Below are 8393 nucleotides of genomic sequence, written 5' to 3' on the forward strand. Positions count from 1 at the left end.
TATATATATATATATATAAGTAATATATATAAGTAATATTACTGCCCCTGTTAAACTGAATGAACCACCAGTGCTTGACATGTGGCAATGGATGCTGGGATGAGACCAATACAGGCAAAAAAGTTGCATGCACTCGCCAAAGAAAGGGAAGAGAAGCAGCTTCACGTGGCTATGTCATGCTGACCTCGTTGTGTGACCCACGTTTTGGGCTGATGTGGCGCTGAAGGCCCGGGCCTTCATTTTTCTTTGCCTGGGTCATAGGTCTGACCCAGATCTAGACCCAATAAAGGCTGGGTCATGATATTTTTTATGGGCGGACTTGTTTTTTTCTTGTTGGGTCTTCTTTTGACGTGGATGAAGGCCTGGGTCAGGCTTTTTCAGTTGGGGTGGACTTGCTCTAAGGATTGATGACCAAGGAATATCTTGTAGTGCTTTTTCCAATTTACTGATAGTAGATCATATCATTTTTTTTTTCAGTGACTGCAGCTATAAAACACAGTAGTATTCCCCAAGTCTGGCTGAGCAATCTATTCATTTTATGGCGGTGCAGCTGGGAAATGATACCTTGTAAGGGAGATTATAGGTGAACAAGGTAACTATTTACAAAGACTTTAAGTCATTGCAGACTCTTGTACATACTAGAATTATACCCGCGCCTTGGCGTGGTGTATACATTTACGGTGTGTTTGGATGTAGGTGAATTCCTGAGAATTTAATCAAACATAAGGAATTCCCAATTTTCTTAGGACGGTTTCCCTCGTTTTGATACTTATCCCGTGAAATTAGCAATTTTCACGGGAAAATAATCGTGAAATTTAGGAGCTTAAATTCCCGACTTGAATTTCTCACAAAATAAGCGTCATTTGTCAATTCCTTTAACTAAGGTTAGTCTGAATACAAATTCTTGTCATTTTAAAACTCTACATCATGAAATCCAAACAATGGAATTCTTAATTAATAGGATTTAAATTCATGGAATTGTAATTCTCATGATTTTGAAATTTCTATGGACACATCATGAAATTTAAACAATGAAATTCTCAATTAATAGGATTTAAATTCATGGAATTGTAATTCCCATGACTTTAAAATTTCTATAGACATTAAAATTACTTTATCCAAAAATAACGTTATGAAGCTGGTCAATTGGTTAATTGATTGATAGAAATATTTATGATATGTACTTCATAGAATGTTATACATGCAAATTATACCCAGCTGTTATACTGATTGTATATCTAAGGTTAATGACAATATTATGGTTTCTTAAAAATAACTGGGGCAAAATGGTCAGTATACCCGCCCCTTGGCACGGTGTAGTATCCACATTATGCATATTTTACATATGTATAAGAGCTATCACAAAAACAACTTTTACATAACAAAACATCTAGTCTTGTATTCTACCCAAAATATAAATGCTCTAATTGTTTTGATTTGTAAGATTCAGGATGTAGAAGAAAATTCAAAAATGGAGGGCAAAAAAATATTTGCCGAGAGAGAGTCTATCTAAAAAAATCTAAATTACATGTTTCGGAAAAAAAAAAAATCAATGTTCATATGCTTATGATATGAACAGTTAACCACCCATTAGTATATAGGTAAATATGTTGTGCGACTGTGGCTGAGCTCTCTGCCGCCTCCGAGTCAGGTTGCAGATTGCGTTGAAGCCTTTGATGGTTAACTACTTGCCTATTTGGAATTGGTTGAGTTGGATGCTGTTTCTAATTAAAACTTCAAATCTTTCACAAACAGTGAAACCTTAAAATACACATATTTCCACTTGAACAGGGATGAGCGTGGCCCATGAATCATTATTGTACCGATATTGTCACAAAAGGTCTCGGTACAATTGGATACGATCCATCAACTTATAAATTATGTTTTTATTTATCCTTTTTCTGATGTAGAATCTTTCCTCTCCAACATTTCTAACCTACAAATCCAAATACCGGATACAAAAGTTAGTTTTTTTTTTTTTTTTTTTTTTTTTCAAATGAGGAATGCAGTGATCTTCTATTCCTCACACGCTGCTAAAACAGGAATGCAGTTTCTATTTCATGCACTCTTGTTAGGCTTCCATATGTATTACAAGATTGACACATGATTCTTCCCCTAAAAAGTAATTCGTACTCTATTCCTATATCGAATTAGTCCACCATAAACAAAGTCTTCTTGGTTTATTGATAGATTGCCGTAATACTTTACTATTAGTTTATTACTACAATTAGTTGAATCTAGCTATATCTTATTTGGTTCGCGGAAAGTAAGCATATGAACAAACAAAAAAAATTGTTTTTTCATGCGTTTGGGAAACCAAAAGAAAATAAAACACTTTTCTAATTGAAGGGAAAACATGTGGAAAAGTGGTTACTTTCAAAATTCAAATGTCGGATGACTTTGTTGCATTAGAATAGAAAGTTAATATAAAATTTCATTTTCTTTCTCTTTTCTTTCCAGTTTCAATATAATAAAGACGAATAAATTACTTTTCTTTCCGGCTAACCAAAAATGGTCTTGGTCTGTCCCTCCTTGGGGAGTTGGGGTTGGGGCGCAGAGGCTGGTCATTATTACTGCTCACATTTTCGGTCACTACCCGTCCGACACTTTTATCTTCTTTTATCTCTGTCTCTTTTCACCCCGCCCCCAAGCAGTAAAGAGCAGCAGAGCCAAAACCACACTGTCTGACTTGCTAAGCAAGCCAGGAGACTCTTTGCAATCCATCAATGGCCTCCATGGCTACCTGCCTCACTCTTCCCTCAAACCCTAGCCATCGCCTCGTTCCCAAACCTTCAATATTACCTTATCCTCGATCCCAGACCCCTCCTATTCTCCAAACCCGTCATTTCTCCTCTTTTACCTATAAGGTTCCGCAGCCTAGGGTTTTTGCGTCGGTTGTCAGAGCCAGCATTGCCACCGCTATCAGGCCCGGCGGTGCCATCGAGAGCGAAAACCTGCCTTCCGATGTGAGAAAGCGAGCTATGGAAGCTGTGGACGCTTGTGGACGAAGAGTGACCGTTGGTGACGTGGCCGGCAGAGCTGGGCTTAAGCTCATTGAGGCTTAGGGATGGCAATAATCCCCAGCGGGTAAGGTACTCACGGGTATTCGACCCTAACGGGGAAGATATACATGTATAAACGGGTAACGGGGATGGGGATCCTCAGTATTCGGATTCTTAAATCGGGTACGGGGCGGGTATAGTATTTTGATATTCGTCCCCATCCCCACCCATTAAGGATGAAAATATTATTATATATAATTATATAATTTATTATTATATATATATATTTATATATAATTTATAAATAAATATTTATGTAAAAAAATTTGTAATTCTCTTAATAAACATTTAATGGACCTTCCTTTTTATTATATATTTTTATTCTCTTAATGAAATTTACCGGTATTGTTATGTTTTAACCAAGACTTGTATTTATTTTTATTGGATTGAAGCATGAAACTTATTTATTTTGGTATTTGATTTTAATTTCATACTTTTATATAATTGTATTTCATATTTAAAAAAAATTAATTTAATACATAATTGTTAACGGGTACGGGTACGGGTATGGAAACGTAATCCTCAAAGGGTACGGGTACGGGGAATCCCCATTATCTAATTACGGGTACGGGAACGGGTACGGGGATGAAAAATGTAAAAGAGTATGGGTACGGTATTTTGATCCCCGTACCGTACCGTACCCTATCCATTGCCATCCCTACTGAGGCTCAGAACGCTCTACAAGCTCTCGCTTCCGACACTCATGGCTTCCTGGAGGTACTGATTTTCACCGATTTCTTTACTTCTATGCATTAATGTTGATAAAAATCATGAAATTTGTTAGTGAATTTTTTGTTCCTGAAGAAATTGAATGGAAAATGTAGCTCTTGTTTTAGATTATATTAGTGAAATGTCACAATGATTATTATGGTGTGAGTAGGTCTCCGACGAAGGCGATATACTCTATGTGTTCCCCAAAGATTATAGAGCAAGACTTGTAGGCAAATCGTTCATAATGAGAGTTGAGCCGATGCTTGAGAAGGCAAAGGTAGTATTGCTTGTGTAATTAGATGATTTCTACCATCGATGCCTTTAACTTTGGTTAGAAACCAGCACTCATACGACATGTTTCGACAGGATGGGGCGGAGTATTTAGTAAGGGTTTCATTTGGAACTGCTCTGATTGTCTCCATTATTCTTGTTTCTACTGCAATTGTTGTTGCCCTTCTTTCTGCGAGTTCCTCTGATAAAAAAAGGTAATATTTTAGGATACTGTTTCCAACTGAACTTTGCTTAAGTTTGTACTACTGGAAAGGACTGTTTGACAATATTATTTTTATATTACATTAACAGTGACAGTAGTGATGATGATGATAGGAAGAAGTCCGGTGGAGGAATCTCATATTGGAGCAGTTCTCGTTCTTCAACTAGGATCAGTTTCTCCTCGTGTCGTGATGATGTATTTTGGTAACATTCTGCTATACTTGCTTCTTATGCGCTGTGGAAGTGTTGCAGGTTTAGTTATTTTAGTTGTCCAGAAGACTTTCGCTAATACCTCCTTTATTTTATGCCATTAATAAGGTACTGGGATCGCAATTACTATAGGAAGCGACAAAAAAAAGATGATGGGGAGTTGAAATATGGTGAATCTGTATGTGATGAGCTGAATCGTTCATTTTTTTTATTCATTCAAATTTTCTGCAAAAGGAAAGAATTGACTGTGCATGTTTTCTTTTAGTTTTTCTCATTTGTGTTTGGCGATGGCGATCCAAATCCAGGAATTGAACAAAAGAGATGGAGGATGGTAATGTGCAAGTACTAAGCTCATTGTTGATGCTTTCTTCTCGTTGGTTGTAGTTATCTACCTTTGTAAAATTTGATTTCCCCCTTTGAGAACTTACGTACCTGGTAATTTATTGGTATTTGTATCTGTCTATGTCTCTCCTGTCAATCTATAGGTGCTTACCATCTTATGATCTGCATGTGTGAAATAGAGTCAATATCCTTCATGCAGAGAACTTTAGACTGATTTGCAACGTATTTCCTTTGAAATGCCTTCATATATGTAATATGTTAAAAGATACTTAAATGGGAAGAGTTTACAACTTGTTATATGTCTAATATCTATTGCATTTTATCATCAATTTACGCTTAATAATACTTCGGAAAAAATGTTTTCATTTTTTTTTTTCAAGATGAAAAAACAAACAGAGTAGTGGAACTATGATGTGAAATGGGAGAGGAAAAGAGATGCATAGAAGTTCTGTTAGATCCAGTCATAATTAACATCAGAATCACACTGGCTTTGTGCATGTATGACAAAGTTGAAACTTTTTGTTGGGTAAGTTTTGTATGGTCTTTATCTTTTTAATTTGATAACTCATCTTGGAGCTGTTATAATTGAACATGATGAAACAAATGGTAATTTTTATATAAATGTAATAACACAATCACTTATTGAACTTCACATGCAGATAGGGCACTACATATCCTCTAATGGTGGTGGTGTTGCAGCTGAAGAGCTTGCTCCATATCTTGATATTGAAACTTCAGGGGAAACGCTGGTCAGTGTAATTATGATGGAAAATTTCTGTCATCAAATTCCCAATCTTTTATGTCAAAGAATTTTTCTCTAGTAATTGTAGTCTGGTAACTCTGGTTTATGGTTCCTGAGATTTCTTTTATAGGATATAGTAAACTGTTGTATCTATTAATTAGTTAATTGAACACCTATAGCATAGGCAAAAGAAGAATATTCGAACGGTTCAGTTTGTCTTAACATTACATGATTCTGCTGTGAATTTCTTGTCCACAACTCCTCTACTTATTTTCCTTTAAAAGTGTTCGTTTTCAAAAATAAAAATAAAAAACCAGAACAAAGTTCAAACACTTCCTGTTCTTGGAAAATTTCACTTCTCTATGGTTCTTTTGGAAACTTTTTATCCCGCTTAACATCTTTTTACTCCATAAATTTCAGACTCATGAAGCATAAATCTTACCTGTTCTTTCACGGTACGAGGGTCAGCCTTTAATAGATGAAGATGTATGTTTAACATATGATTTTAAGCAATGGCCTCTAAATTGTTTCGGCATATACATATTCAAATGAAGTATTTGAAAATCAATTTCTGCTTTGGACTGTGAAATCTGCAAATTATGAGATCGTGACATTAATTAATAATGTTTGTTGCACGGCGTTGATGTTATTAACTCCTCGGTTTAAAATCTCTTTTGCTTCCTACAATCCCTCCCTTGGCTTTAGTTGTCTTTGTTTAGGGAGATATATTATTCCTTAAGAAATGTTTAAAAATAAAAAAAATGCATATTATGCAGGGAAACATTCTGTACCAGTTTCCATCTCTACAACGCACAGCTGATAAAAGAACATGGACACGGTTTGATGGAGAACCTGGGAAGTTTTTGAAGGAGGAGAAATGGCAGTTCAGGTCCCTTATTCTATTTTCCCTTTCCAATTGTTCCGTGAGTTTCTTCTGCAATTGAATTTAACAATTAAATTTTTTTCTTTTCAGTAAAACTAGAATTGGTGAGAGAGCAATGGTCATTGGACTTGGTGTATTCAATTTATGTGGGGTTATCATTCTGAGAGACTTGTTAATGTATGTTTGACTTGAACTTTGTTATTGCTTACTAGTTCTTGCTCTATACTTTCCTGATCTTACCACTCCATTCTCATCCGTAGGGATCCTACAGTTGCAAAAGATGCTTTTCTCAAGTTCATTACAAGCATATTCCCTCTACTTCAGGTATAAATTAACTATAATTAATTAGTAGAAGTTTCCTTGTTCTAGTTCAGTATGTATACATTTCTATGTTATTTGAGCTAGACAATATTGCAACTGGGAAGATTGCACGAATATTCACTTATCTTCTGTGCGTTAGTTGTGTTTTCCTTGACTGTGATAATGGTGAGATATTTTTTCCCAAGTGGCTATTTTCATATAACCATCCTATCAACCTGTTCTGTGTTACAGCTATCTTCTAACTAATTTATTGTCATTGTGTTTAGCATGGCCTCTCATAAATTCATGTGTGAAGTTTCTGATCTGGTTTCTTCTTTGTTGTCACCTTCATAACGTAGAAAATGATTTGTGTGCTTGCTCTCTTCAATCTTCATACAGCAGCAAACAACTGCGCTTGATTGATGTCTAGGTGACTAGTGTAGAAATTGGAATTCTGCATGTGCATCTTTGCAGTTGACTTGTGTAGAAATTGGATCTATAATTTTCTAATATTCTTTTAATGTTCAACCACCAAAGGTTTTTGAACGTGGTCCTACTATGCATGATCTTTAAGTTAACAGATGAGAGTTTTAGTGTATAATCTGCTCAACTCATCTCTAAGAAATTGCAAAGACTGAAGTTCACTCAATGATTATATATGCATTATTAACTCAATAGAATGTTGAGTTTGATTTATCTCCTCGTCAAACTATTTTGCAGATTTATGCTGGTTCCTTCTTCCTGATTCCTCTGTTGCGTTGGTTTGTCTTGCTCAAGACAAATGCTGACATAGAAAAAAGAAATCAAGCCAGACAGCAATTTGCTCGAGACATTGAATATCCTGATCTCTCACTAAGACAAAAGGTAGCCCTTTGAACTTTTGCAGTTAAATTTTGTTGTTCTTTCTCCCTCCCTCCCTTAAGACAAGCTTCCTCCCTCCCTCCCTTAAGACATGCTTCCTCAGTGAAGAAGGCTTTACTACTTGTCTGAGCAAGATTTAGAATATCTGCCACGTTATGCAAAACATACTAAAAATTAGTAATCCGATAAACTACTTCTATGACCTGTTCTGACTGAGACTAACATACTTGCACTTTACTACTCCCAAAATGCTGATCCAGGGTATAATGTACTCCAGGAAATGTAGGATCTTACAGTTATTACTTAATAGATACTGCTCCCATGGAGTTGTCCTAGGAAACTCATGTTATTCCATTACCCATTCAAGTCATAGTGCCTTTGTCTACATTTTCTTTTGGCCTCATTAAGACACAATTGATACCCAGGCTTCACGATCGACTTGCTTCTTCACTGATGAATTCACATTTACTTTATTAACATGCATTATTCTATTCAGCTCCTCAGTGCTCGGAATATGGCCGAAAGAACTATCATAGGGCAGGACAAAATTGTTTATAGCTCTGGCAAGGATTTGGTTGAGCAAGAGTTTGGTGGGGGGTTTCAGCATATAGATAAGTCAGATAAAAGAAAGTCTACTATTACTTGGTAAGATCTCAGTTCTCTTGTCTAATGCACTGTGTTTTCATTCTAAAATTGTCTAAAGCAAATGCTTACTTGGTTCAGGATTTAAGAGCTTACGGATTTATGACTCAAGGATCAAATTATTTGTAGTTTTTTTTTTTTTTTTTTT

General features: G+C 35.8%; 1 pseudogene; it reads left to right on the forward strand.

The window, feature by feature from the left end:
• The window catches only part of LOC101311305, a 15007-nt pseudogene that overhangs the window by 2939 nt on the left and 3675 nt on the right, over window positions 1-8393 (forward strand).

Source organism: Fragaria vesca, linkage group LG6, assembly GCF_000184155.1.
Source record: "Fragaria vesca subsp. vesca linkage group LG6, FraVesHawaii_1.0, whole genome shotgun sequence".
Taxonomy (NCBI): domain Eukaryota; kingdom Viridiplantae; phylum Streptophyta; class Magnoliopsida; order Rosales; family Rosaceae; genus Fragaria; species Fragaria vesca.